The following is a 14,848-nucleotide window of genomic DNA, read 5'->3' as shown; positions in this document are numbered from 1 at the left end:
TTTGCTAACTGAAACATGTTATTTGATTTATCCTTGTATTATTTGACTACTAGTTCTTAGCTCAGTTACTACATGTTCTTTTAATCTCTAGAATTCAAACCTGTATAATAATTTATGTAATAATTTATTAAATTTAATCTCTAGCCACTTCTCTATTACTTTATTGTTAAGTTGTCTCTAGATTTGATTATACGCTTTAGAGTGATAGACATTTTTGTCTTTTTCTTACTCAGTTAGACACTTTTTTTTCTGGTGGGACACAATTGTTGGTTTCAATGCATTATTGAGAACAGAATAACCTTCTCCTGAAAAAACAATTTTGCTGACGTTGGGCAGCTAATTAAGTAATAGTTACTTAGATGTTTATTAGTTTAGTTGGTCTATTAATTGGTTTTGTATTCCCCAACATATTTTATTGGTCATTATTGCAAATTCTAATGTATAAATGTTTTTATATTTATGTGTAAAACAAATTATAATTTTTTCTCTTCTACACTTTGATATTTATAATGTATATTTTTTTTATAAAAATTATAATGTTTATATATATTGATATTTATGGATGGTGAAATCGTGGATAGGAGATCATAGCAAATTCTGAGCTCATCCACTCTCTGAAATCCACCGCAGCTACCCCAAACTCACCCACAGCGGGTTTTGAGCTCACCCACGGCGAACCCCAAGCTCATCCACTCTGAAAGTCAACAGCAGCTACATCGAGCTCATCCACGGCGGATCCCGAGCTCACCCACTGCGGATTCTGAGCCCATCCACTCTCTGAAACTCCACTGCAGCTACCCTGAGGTCACCCATGGAAAATCCCGAAACCCATCCACTCTTAAACTCAATCGTAGCTACCTTAAGCTTACACACGGTGGATCCCGAGCTCACCCACGGTCAATTCCGAGCTCAAACACTCTCTGAACCCCCATCGCAGCTTTCCCGAGCTCACACACAGAGGATCTCTAGCTCATCCACGGTGGATCCCAAGCTCACACACTCTCTGAAACTCCACCGCAGCTACCCCGAGCTCACCCACGGCGGATCCCAAGCTCATCCACTCTCTGAAACTCCACCGCAGCTACCCCGAGCTCACCCACGGCGGATCCTGAGCTTATCCATGGAGAATCCCGATATTACCCACTCTCTGAACCTTCTCACCCACAACGGATCCCGAGCTCATCCACGACTGAGATGACTTGGACGAAGGAGATGAAGGCCAAGATAATACTGATGATGACAACAATGATTAAACTATAAAAACCTAACACACCATCCATAACCACATGAAAATATCAATTTCATTACAAGCTATAGTTTCATCACACCCATCGTTCCTCTCTTGATTTTGTTTGAAACGTTTAGTATTAAGGTTTGAGTATTTGAGAAGTATAATTGAGTTGACAAAAAAAATTGAGTTTGGAGAGAAGATAAACTCGTTAGGTATTGTAATGAATTAAAAGATAAGAAGAAAGAGAAAGTGAAGTTTGGTATAGTTCAGAGATGTTAAGGGATGTTAGAGTTTTAAGACACAACTAGGTTAAGACCCGCGCCTTGCGCGGGATGGACATTATATATATAAATTAATTTATATATTATATGTTTATAACATATTAAAAAATTAAAAATATATATTGAATAATTAAAAAGTCATTATCTACTACTTATATAATTAAATTGGTGCAAACATATAAATAAATTTTATAAATCGAAAAAATATTTTTTCTATTTGGTATGATATATAATTAAATTTAAATGATAGTAACATATATATGGTATATTTTAATATTAATATTTATTAGATGATGCTTTTTGCTCATATTTTTTTTTATCATTTGAATCTGTTATAGCAAAAAATCTAAGTTAGTGATAACAAAATTTTCACTGTGGGATTAATAGTTTATGTAATTTATAATATTTAAAAAAAAATAAGTTGTCAATATTTTTTCAAATTTTTTATCAAAAAAATGTTCAAAGTAAATATCAAAATTAAGATATTTATGTATTTTTATAAGGCATATAGTTTAATTTAAATGATGCATATATTTATATATCTTTTATTTTTGATACTTATTAAATGAGACTTTCAACTTATATTATTTTTTTTAATTATTTGTATCATGTCATAACAAAAGTTTTAAATCATAGATCACAAAATTTGAATGTGAAACTTTTAACAGTTTTTGTAATTTATACTCATTTTTGAAAATTCAAAATATAATATATAAATATTTTTTTTAATTTTTATTATATGGTTACTATGATTCTTTAATTTATTTAAATAGCTTAAAATTAAACAAATATAATTATAATACACACTTATTTTTATCAAATCTTTATTATTCAAAATCATTAATTGTCATATATATTTTAGCCACATTAGGCAATTCCTTAATCTTATTTAAGGAAATAATGAAGCACATTAATAATATATTTATTGTGGTTTAATAAAAAGCTTATTATATATTTAGATGGATAAACCTATTTCTCTAAGTATTCTAAGAATCATTCTAGTGATGACACGTGGCTACAAAAAAATGTTACAATGCTTCTCAAATAATATATAAGGGATATATGTGGCAAGTACAGCGTGTTCTCAAATGTTTAAATAGTGAGACATGATAAAAGCAGATTATCTGCATCTCCTATTTATAGATAATTTAATGCCAATCATGTTTTACTTAATTTTTATAGTACATAACAGGAGAACTGCATATATATAATATTTTTTTGTCTTTTTTGCTAAGTTGTTCCACTGCATTTTACCCAAATTTTGCAGATGTTCAACGATTCTTTTTTTTTCTGACCAATAGATAAAGTTTTGTTAATTAAATTAATTGAAAATTATTTAATTATTTTCTATAAATAATGCTAGCTATTTTTTCTATACTCTTCACTCATTTTACAGTAAGTAAAAATTCTATCGTATTCATCTCACTCAGTTTTCTATGCATCACGAACAATAATAATATTATTGCCTATATCAAAAAAGTAATACTTTCATTTAGTTCATACCTATTCTATTAAAATAGAAGTCGCAGCCTTATGTGTGATTTTTTTAGTTAGGATTATCCTTAGAAAATCACATAAATAATTTTTTGTAAGGGAAATTTTATGTTTACCACTTTTATGGTACCACTTTTCATCTTTACCCACCACTAAAAGGACATTTTCAAAAATACATTTTTCATTAAGTGGCAAAAGACTCTTATACACTTGTTATCTATATATATAATAAATCATTATTTAAATAAATATAAATAAATAAATAAATAAATAAATAATTTTTTATGTTTTCGAATTATACTTTTTCAAATTCGATTTTTTTTAATTTGTTTTTTAATTTTTGTTTTTTCGAATTTTGTTTTTATTTTTTTTTCAAAATTTCTTTTCGAAATCTAAATTATGTTTGAAACTATTTTTTAAAAATATTTTTATATATTTTTAGTATTGATTTATATATTTGTTAGAATCCTAAATTTCACATTCCAAAAACCCTACCCCACCCCTCAACTTTAAACCCTAAGTCTAGAATAGTTAACCCTAGGAGTATAAGTGTTTTTTACCCTTCACTAAAAGTGAGGGTAAAAGTGATTAGTGTAAACATGAAAAATGGTACTATGAATGTGGTATTTGTGGCAATTTCCCCTTTTTATATACATGTTTGAATTATTTTAAATATTCTTAAAAAGTCAAATAGATATTACTATATTTTCCCTCAAATACATCTGAATAAAACATTGTCATATCTTTTTTTTTACAATATAAATATATATTTTATTTTTAATTAAAGAAAACATTTTAAAAATATTTAATTACTTTCATATTTATTTAAAATATAAATTTACATTTCATTTTTATTAAAAAACGTTTTAAGTACCTAATTAATTTTGTAATTATATTAAACTCATGTACACTTTTGTATTAAATTTGTGATATTAATTTAACATAATATATTTCAATTAAATCTTTCATCTCTAACAGTTAGGATTTGCTAATTTAAAATTTTGTACCATACTGTTGAAAATATGTTATCAATAGAAATGATCTATCTACAAAAGATATTTTGAAAATGTATTCAATTTCTGTTATTAAATTTTATTTTTCAATAATAGAAGTATATGTCAGCTTTGTTTACAAAAAGATAATCAAGCTTATTTTTTTATATAGACTATATTCATATATTATTCATTAATGTAATTTTTTTGTTTTTTTTTTATCTTGTGCAATTTTGAATGTGCAATAGGTATGGGAAAATTACATGTTTACCACTTTCATGGTACCACTTTTTATTTTTACCACCACTAAAGAAACATTTTCAAAAATACATTCTTCATTAAGTGGCAAAAGACTCTTATGCCCTTGTTATTTATATATATAATAAATTATTGTTTAAATAAGAAAAAAAAAATAAATAAATAAAAAAAAAGTAAAATTTTTTTTATGTTTTCGAATTATACTTTTTCAAATTCGAACTTTTTTCTAAATTTTTTTTTTTTGAAATTTTTTTTTCGATTTTTTTTTTATTTTTTTTTCAAATTTCTTTTTGAAAAACAAAAATTATGTTTGAAACTATTTTTTATATATATTTTTAAGTATTTATATATATATTTATTAGAATCCTAAATTTCACATTTTAAAAACCATACCCCACCCCACAACACTAAACCTTAAGTCTAGATTAGTTAACCCTAAGGGTATAATTGTCTTTTACCCTTCATTAAAAGTGATGGTAAAAGTGGTTAGTGTAAACATGAAAAGTCGTACTATGAATGTGTTATTTGTGACAATTTCCCAATAGGTATTGTACCAATTTATGGCATTAACATAAATGACAGATGATTGATTGAAAAAATATATTTCATGTGAATATTTTTATTTTCAGTGTGGTTTATTATCAAATGTATGATACATGAAGAAGCAAATACAAGTTTAACATTGAAAGATTCACTGTAAATAATCAAAACGTTTTTGGGTTGAAAAATTTAAATCACAAATAGACAGCATAAGAAACATAAAAACATAGATAATAATAAAAAAATCAGGTTTAAAGGAACAAAAACAAACACAATGCATTATAATTTCAGGTTTTAATAATTTAAATGAAGCGGACGATTTATAAATTACACTTAATATAGGTTATTTAGTCAAAGATTTAGTTCATACAATTAATTCAATTAAACATATATCCATGACCAAAACCTAAAATACAAATACAATCGTAAGGAAATTAATATCTAAGTTAATATTAAACTGAACAAAATTTGTCATAAAAATCACATAATATAGATTTTTAGTTAATGTTCATTTTTTAATAAGAGAGATAGCACTAATAATTTGAAACAATAAATTAAATTACTACATGCATACTGTAAAATTGTTGTGTTTGAAAATATTATATTTAAATATTAGTAATATGATAACTTTTAAAATTATATACCACTAATCATGTAAATCTGATATTTATATGTATAAAAATAAAAATAATCACTCCATGATTGTGCGGGTTTAAGATCTAGTTTAAATTAATGTATCTGTAATGGATTATTATTAAACTTGACAGAACTTTTTTTTTGTCGTCACTTTACAGTAAATCAATTAGCATACTTTTCAAATCTTTTTTATAGTTTTACCTCATTTCAGAAATACTATTTCATCTGTCTATATTATTAAAACAAAAGTACAAAATAGAAATGTCCCTTAATTTTCTAAATTATTTATATTATAACGCCACTGAGTAATTATTAAACATATATTTAAGTATGATTTATATTTTCCTAATTTAATAAATCATTTACTAAATTTATCCTAACCTAAAACAGCTATTTAATTGCATTTTGGTCAACTAAAAAACTACATAATTCTAACAATTAACATTTTTTTATCAAATTAAAAAATCATTAAACATACTTAAATTTAAAAAGAATCATTTATACAATATATATATTATATATTAATATATAAATATATTTTTTTACGTAAATTTTCATATAAATAATAACCCAATGTAAATTGATAAATGTTCAAAAATAAAATATATAGCCAATATTTTAAACAGTATATAAAAAATTTATCATAAATAATCATAAATTTTGATTCATAAAAATAAAAATATATTTGTGTCAATGCACGGATTACATTCTAAAATGTAGATGATATGATGGTTTACAAGACAAAATAAAATTACTCAATGTAAATAATAAATTATTGTGTTTTAAAATATTTTATTAAACAATTATTTTATATGGATAAATTATAAAAATATATATTATTATTTATAAAATTAAATATTATTTATTAAAAATATAAAAAACATCCGCACGAATCAATGTCTAGTTTAATTTATTTTGAAGTAATTTAATTGAAGTTAAACCATTTTACAAGCCAAAAACTGTAGAGCCAACTCCTCTCATGCCCCTATTTGTGGTGAGCCAATCTCATATGGGCCTCTCAAATCTCTTATACACCTCTATTGCTTTAATGAAATATGAATATCCAATTTTGCCCATTTGCATTTTCGAAATGATTAATTTAAATCCTAAAAAATTTTAAATTGAAATTTTCAAATTTTCAAATTTTCAAAATTTCAAAATTTCAAATTTTCAAATTTTCAAATTTTCAAATTTTCAAATTTTCAAATTTTCAAATTTTCAAATTTTCAAATTTTCAAATTTTCAAATTTTCAAATTTTCATATTATCAAATTTTCAAAATTTTCCAAATTTCGGATACTACATTATACTTTATAGTTTTACTTAGTTGTATCGGGTTATACTTCGTTCTACTGGGTAATATTGATGTTAAGTTATATTGAGTACTACTGAATGTAGTTATACCGAGTTATATTTAGTTATACTGAATACTGCCGAGTATAATTATACCAGATTATAATTAGTTATACTAAGTACTACCGAGTGTAGTTATACCGAGTTATACCGATTGTACTGAGTACTACTAAGTATTACTAGTACTACTAATAAGTTAGTTATACTGAGTTCGACTAAGTTCTACTTGTTATACTGCATAATACTAAGTACTACTGGGTTAGTTATACCAAATTTGACTGAATTAGTAATACCGAGTTATACTGGATCCAGATCTGAAGAAAATAAATAAAAAACACGAAACATACTTTGCAAAGGGGAACAAGAACAATAAAATCCCAAAATCATAAAAACTCAGATCTATAGAGAACAAGAAGAACCCTAATCATACAAAATCCAGAATCTTAATTTACAACCCTAAATCGAAAAAACCTCAGAATCTCTCATCAAATCAGGTTGAGCCATCGCCGTTCTTGATATCTTCTGCTTGGTATCTATGGAAAAGTGAAGGTTTTGTTCGGTATCCATGGAGGGACGATAGGTTATGAAAAAGAAGAAGGAAGAGAAGTGATTTTCGCATAGAAGAACAAGAAAAACGCAGAGAAAAGAAAGAGAAGGACCTAAAGAAAAAATAGGAGATAAGAAAATGAAAAGAAAAACTGTCGGTGGCTTCATATTATTAAATTAGATCAATACTATTAAATTAGGAACATGACCTATTGATATAGGTGTAGTCCAACTATCTAACTTTTTATTTAAAAGCCCTCTTATCATTTTACTATTAATCTCCATCTTAATTCCATGATTCTAGGGACCCATTTCTCTCAATTAACTAACGGTCGACAGTTTCATTTTAATTTCTGTTATAAATCCATTGGTGGATGTCCATAACCGGCCCGGCGCATAACCGGCCCAAACCCTAGAAGAGAGAGACGGCCGACTTTGGAGAGAGAAAGAGGCGGCTACTAGATTAGGAGAAAAGAAAACCTTATTTATTTTTCCTTATATTTGTAGTTATCCTAAATCTAGATGTATTAAGATTTGTATACTTTCCATTTATCTCTATCTTGTAATCCTTATATAAAAGAACCTCCATTGATCATTAATAATACACAGAAACATTCAGTTCTCAAACCTTCTATTTACAACACATTATCAGCACGATAGCCTCTAACACCCTGAGCCTAAAACCAAACCCCTAAAACCCTAAACAAAAGGAATCTACCTCGAAACTTCAAAGAGGTTGTTCTCCCAAACCGTTAGGACCCAGAAAACGATCAAGATATCAAATCGAAGCTCTTGCCAAGACGAATCAGTCAGTGCAACCGTTTGTCGATCTGAACACTGACGCGCCGTCACGCACCGATACATTGCACGCCGATTTGCTTTAGAACCCTAATCCGAACCCGACGAACCCTAATATGTTCTTACAAGTGTTCCAGCTCGTGTTCATCCGATCAGCCCCAGCCCTAAGGGGTTCTTATACTAGACTAACTCAGCCTCAGCTTGCATTCCGGACAGCTACAGCTCGCGTCCCGTCCAGCTCGAGGTTCTCTTGGTGGTCCGGTTCTACAATCTTCAAACCTAAAGGTAATTCGAATTCTGAAAACATGAATCGAATCTGGTTGTTTTGTAAAGATTGAAACCCTAAAATATAATCTCTAAAACTAAAGCCATAGGATAATAGATCAAATCCCCTATGAGTAAATCAAAGCTCTATAAGTTCGATCTAAACCCTAAAACGAGATTGATCCATTGATCAAATAAAATCAGAACTTTAAAGGTTTTGAATCTCAAATCAAATCCCTTTGATCAAAGATCAAAGTTATCGAAATCCCTAAAACCCTAATTCGAAAACTATTAAAACTTATTGATTGATTGAGATTGAAATTGATCACCTTGAAATCAAAATTGTTTGATTAATAAAATCGAAACCCTAAAACCCTAAATTAAAAATCGATTTTGATTATTTGAAATTGAATGGTATTTGATTGATTGATCTCCTAGAACTATGATTAGGATTGTTTAAACTTGAATCTTGAATATGAATTAATTGGCTTGTTTAAATCAAAACGCTAATGATCTGATTGTTTAAAATCGAAATCTGAAACTATATCATTAGGATAAACTGTTCTAGACATAATCATACTTGTGGCCGTGTGGCCTTGTTGCATTCATACCTAAACCTAATCACATTAATTGATTGCAATTGCACTTAGAATCTCATGTTAGGGAAGGTATTGAAATTGAAATTGAAATCAAGTATGATTGTTCTTTGCTTGGCCGATTAGCTTGCTTGTGTTGAGTACATTGTATAAACTGATAGAATGCATCTATGCTAGGATTGCAATTACACAACAAACTATATGCATTGATCCTGAATTGAATCATTAGCCGTGTGGCTTGTTTTCGTGTTTTGGCCGTGTGACTTCCTCATGGACGTGTGGCTTCTTCTTGGCCGTGAGGCATAAACCTTAGCCATAAGGCTTGCTTACTTGATTGATTCTATTGATTGTGAGTTAAATCAGCTAGATTGATTGCATATTGAATCTGAAGCCCTAAATCTCGAATTTGAATCCCTAAGGTCCTCGAAACCCTAAATCGCATGATATTGATCCAAATTGAGTTTAGGTTTGATTCTTGTTATTTTAACTGATCTAATTGATATCTTGAAAGCTAAGGTGCTAGATTATTTTGATTCTTATAAAATCTGAAACCCTAGCCACATTTTGTATTGCTAAGATGATAAAACCCTAATTGGATCAACATAGATTGTTTGCATCATAGCTTGGCCGTGTGGCCTTTAATGCACCTTACTATCATAGCCGTCTGGCTTGCATACATCATATCACCTTGATCATATATAGAATCCGAAAGCTAGGATCGTATGCATCATATATCTATCTAGCCGTGTGGCCTCTTTGCTTGCATCATGACTGTATGGTCGTGTGGCCTTGATTGTATTGCATTAAACCCTATAGCCGTGTGGCTTGTTTATTAGGAATGCATTAACTCGATTGTTTGCTTGGTAACACGATTTATTTTCTTATAAAGATTGAGTGATATATGATTACAGTTGTCGAAAATCAGCAATCTAGATTATGCTACCCTAAATCTCTTTGGAGGTAATTATTTACAATGGCATTAGACACAGAGATTGTCCTGAAATCAAAGGGCCTCTATGAATGTATCATCGAGGACAATAATGCAAGTGAAAGTAATAGATACAGGGAAATAATGATTACTTGCCAACCCCAAGCCAATGAGGCTGCAGAAGAAAAAAAAATCTAAAGAAATCAACCACGTCCATCATGATAAACCATACGGCTGTAACCGTGATGGATGGAAAGGACGTGGGCATAGCCAAACTACCTTATACGACCATGGACATGGGAATCACTATAACCGTGGTTGTGGACCCAGTTTTGGCCATGGTTAAGGGAGAGGAGGCCGTGGCATTTCTAAGCCACCACACTCGACCAAGTCAGTGTGCCATAAGAAATGTAATGGGGAATCATTAGGCTAAAACATCTGATTGACTAAAAGAATAATGTTGATTTTGACTTCTGTGTTTGCTTTGCTTTATGTTTGTGATTTTCTTGAATTAAGAACTTATATTATAAGATGAATGAATGATTTTAGATATGACTCAGAAAACGCCAATATAGAAGACAATGTTGCGGGTATAGTCAGTCAGATAAGGGCCTGCGACCAGTAAATAATTGCCTAAAGGGCTACGGCTAGACTAAGTACATTGGCGCCTAAAGAGGCTAAGTACATTGGTGCCTAAAGAAAAAGCACACAGGCTTGAAAGATCTAATGCTCTATATCCACCCATAGAAGCCCATTGAGTTTATAAGATATATGATATAAGAATGGTTTCCATATAGAAACAATGGGCAAAGGAAACAAAGAGTGGTCGAAACTATACCTGCATTCTCTACTGATCTAGACTATGCAAAGATCAGTATGATAAGAGGCAAAAGCCATGGTAACCACAATGGTTTACCCACGAAATTATACACTTTATGGCATGACCGGATTAGCCATCCTACTCTAAACTTGATGCAAAGATTGATATTAAAAGGGCACACAGAGTTATCCCATAGTATCTCACGTTGTGTAACATGTACACAAGGGAAAATCATTAGGCGATAATGTCCCAAGCATCTGCAGATTATAGTATGATCATGAGGGGGAGTGAGGACAAAACCCGTGGTCCATGACCATACTATAAACACAGATATAACAGCTTGATAACAGCTTGGCCATACAGGGTATTACCTATAAGGTTCAGACTCTAAAGTCTATAAGCTTGGGGACATCATGAGTTTTACATGTATATAAAGTTAAGCTGCATCAGGCCATATAAGTGAGCATATATATTCCCATCTCAAATTGAATTCGGGTCATGAGCCAGACATATACCATCTTAAGAGACTTTGAAATAACCACCACAGACATATATGTGCCGTCTAAGATGGAACCTCAGAAGAGGATTGGGAATATATGTTGGATAAAAGTATGACTTTCTCCCACGAGTTTTAAGAGACCTTGAGCCAAATATGGGTGATCAGATTGAGGCCAGGTACCCGGATTGCATGAGTCAATAAATCTGACTATCCAACATTAGAAGGAGAAAGTAATAGGCTGGTAAAGAATGATAAGTAAAATAGAATGGTATTAACCATCATTGTCTTGGCAAGATCCTCGGACTAGAGAATATGATTTAAGACGTCCAAAGAAAAGAAAATTATACAAAGCTAGCTAATCGAGATGCCAGACATACTGACCCGAAAAGAAAAGAAAAGAATGACTAAGTCATAACCAGCTTAGCACCAAACGAAATCTGATGTCCTAGAGATACAATCAAGTTGCTACAGAGTCTATACAAGATAGACCAAAGTGTTCCATAAGATAAGGAACCTCGGAAAGAAAATGTGCATAGAAAGATAAGACAAATCCGAGGTCATAAGGAAACCAGACCAGACATTGAGATAAGGCTGCGCAGCTGAACATCTAAGGTATCAAACCATGTAGCTTGGGACGCCAAGCTGCTAGGTAATAAAGGTCCTGGATAATAAGATCTCAAATCGATTAGATCATGTCTGGAACAAAATGGAACCACACATATATATATAAGTGTCGACACATAAAAGATATATTTGTATAAAGATACATAAGAAAGTAGCACTTGAGTTTAAAGATATAAGCGAGGATCATGAGCCCACGAAAGAGTACTTATAAAGATTAAAGAAAAGATAAACGTGGGGTTTAAAGTATCTATAGAAGAGATAGGCGTATTGGCCATAGAAACGCCATCTGATATAAACCAGTGAAATAGATGGGTCTTGTGAGGGAAAAGAAACCGTGAGATATAATACATGATCACGTGGTCTAAAGGTGTTCATGTTTCCTACTAACAGCATTAGATCATAGCTTGTTACACAAGGATACTCACAGAGACCATGGAACAGATTATAAGGAGATAAACTCCTATGTGGTGGGTGCTGCTGCATATTTTCGAAATTGACAAAGGTCTGGTCATAAGAAAGAAATTAGATTGACATATAATGATGTAGTAAGCAGCATATGGATCACTGGATAAAGAACATCATTGTTCCTAAGCTGTTCATGGACTGAAACAAAGCAGCTGCATATATTATGTAAAGGATTTGTATAAGAACAATCCAATTCAGTCCATATACTTATAAAAGAAATTTGAATTCCTTGTGTTTACTTTATACTAGACCAGCCTAAAGAAAGGTTAATTGGTTGATACATATTATCTATTAAAATCTGTGTGGGTGTCCGGCCTCATGGCTAGTGAAAAAGAAAGATCAGCCATCATGATTGTAGTCCATAAACACATGTGGCCGAGGTCCATGACCTAATATGCATGGTATGACCCACGGCAACAGAGGTCATGGGGCGCCATCAATATAAGGATAGGACTACAATGAATAACGAATATGGCATTGCCTAAGGCAAGAGAGATCGATGACCACATGTGAGATCCATGAGTGTATTTGGCCGAAGAGCAATAACTTGATAGAGATTATAAAACTCATTACAACAATGATCATTGATCATGTCATGATCTTGGAAACTCATGAGACAGATTATGAACATGTATAGAAGAAGTCCATGACTCAACATGAATCGATCAAATTAGAATATGGTTGATGATGATAATAAAGAAAGGTCTATGGACAAAGACATTGGTACACATCCGTGTAGAAGATACACCGGAACATAGGTTTATGACTTGAGATTATAAGTTCATGGTACCATGTTCAGTATATATTGTCCATAAGTATGTTTAGTCTGTCCGACCAAATTATGAATAGTCGACAGCAAAGGTCCATTTCTTGACCATGCACACACGATGTCAGAAGACATGAGAAAAGACCTGAGAGGTCACAGTGGTCAAATTACGGTTCAGTAAGAACTTGACCGATTTGTTTACTTCCTACCTGCATGTTCAGGAAAGATCACGCATCAGATGCGTAGACAGGACCTCCACTTCACATCAGGAGGAGTAGTACGTGTTGTACTCTTTTTCCTTCATCATGGTTTGTCCAACTGGGATTTTCGGATAAGGTATTAATAAGGCAACATTAAGCGTATTACAATCCTGTATGATTATGACATCTAAGAGAGAGTGTTATAAATCCATTGGTGGATGTCCATAACCGTCCCGACCCATAACCGGCCCAAACCCTAGAAGAGAGAAACGGCCGACTTTGGAGAGAGAGAGAGAGGCCGCTACTAGATTAGGATAAAAGGAAACCTTAATTCTTTTTCCTTGTATTTGTAGTTATCCTAAATTTAAATGGATTAAGATTTGTATAATTTCCATATATCTTGTAATCTTTATATAAAGGAACCCCCATTAATCATTAATAATACACATAAACATTCAGTTCTCAAACCTTCTATTTACAACAATTTCATAATTCTAGGAAACCACTTTTCTTAATTAATTATTTCCTGATCGTATTTTGATATTAACACTTGATAATAACATAGGAAAATAGAATACATATATTACTTCACGGTTTATGTCAGATCACTTTCTTTTGACTAGAGTTCTAATGCGTTTATAAAGCCTATGTTTTATTTTTTCACCTAATAATATTTTAATATAGCATTACGATCTAAACTTTTTAATAATATGTAATCAGATTATTAATGAAAATCACCAATATCTATTACATATCGAAACTTCGATATAAACATAGCAGTTTTTATGTTTAGTGAAAACTACTAATAACTTTTAGAATATATACATAACTAAAACATCGAGTTGGCAACAAAAAAAATATCCAAAAACTTGATAAAGCGAAGTATTATTAAACTGATACGTGCTACTTAAAAATTCAAGATCTATACTATTATTTGCTAAGTAAATTTTTGGAATCGAGCTCTCACGTTTAAAGTTAGACTGATTAATAACGTTTATACCCTTGATGAATAAAATGTATAACTAAATTAAAAAATAAAAACAAAATTTTAATTTATTTGATTAGGTAGTTGATTAAAATTAATAATAGTAAAAATTATCTAAAATTTGAAAATATGATTTAAAAAAGAGATAATTTCTGTATATATTGTATTGTTATCCCAAAAAGTCTTTTAGTTAAAAGTTAAAAACATGAATTATATAACTAAATATTAATCAAATAAAATTCTTAATTATATAATTAAAAATAGAATATTGAATTATCCAAAATCTAAAAATATAATTAAAAAAAAAGGATAATTTAAGTAAATTTTTGGAATCGAGCTCTCACGTTAAAAGTTAGAGTGGTTAATAATGTTTATACCCTTAATGAATAAAATGTATAACTAAATTAAAAAAATAAAAACAAAATTTTAATTTATTTGATTAGATAATTGATTAAAATTAATAATAGTAAGAATTAGAGAAAAAGACTAGAATAGCACTAAACCAAGTTTTTGTTCCCAAAGTAGCACTCAAGGCTCAAAGTCACAAAAATAGGTTTCATTAAAGAGGTAAAT

This window comes from Brassica napus, chromosome A3 (assembly GCF_020379485.1).
Source record: "Brassica napus cultivar Da-Ae chromosome A3, Da-Ae, whole genome shotgun sequence".
Classification (NCBI taxonomy): domain Eukaryota; kingdom Viridiplantae; phylum Streptophyta; class Magnoliopsida; order Brassicales; family Brassicaceae; genus Brassica; species Brassica napus.
Note: the sequence above shows the minus strand (reverse complement) of the source record.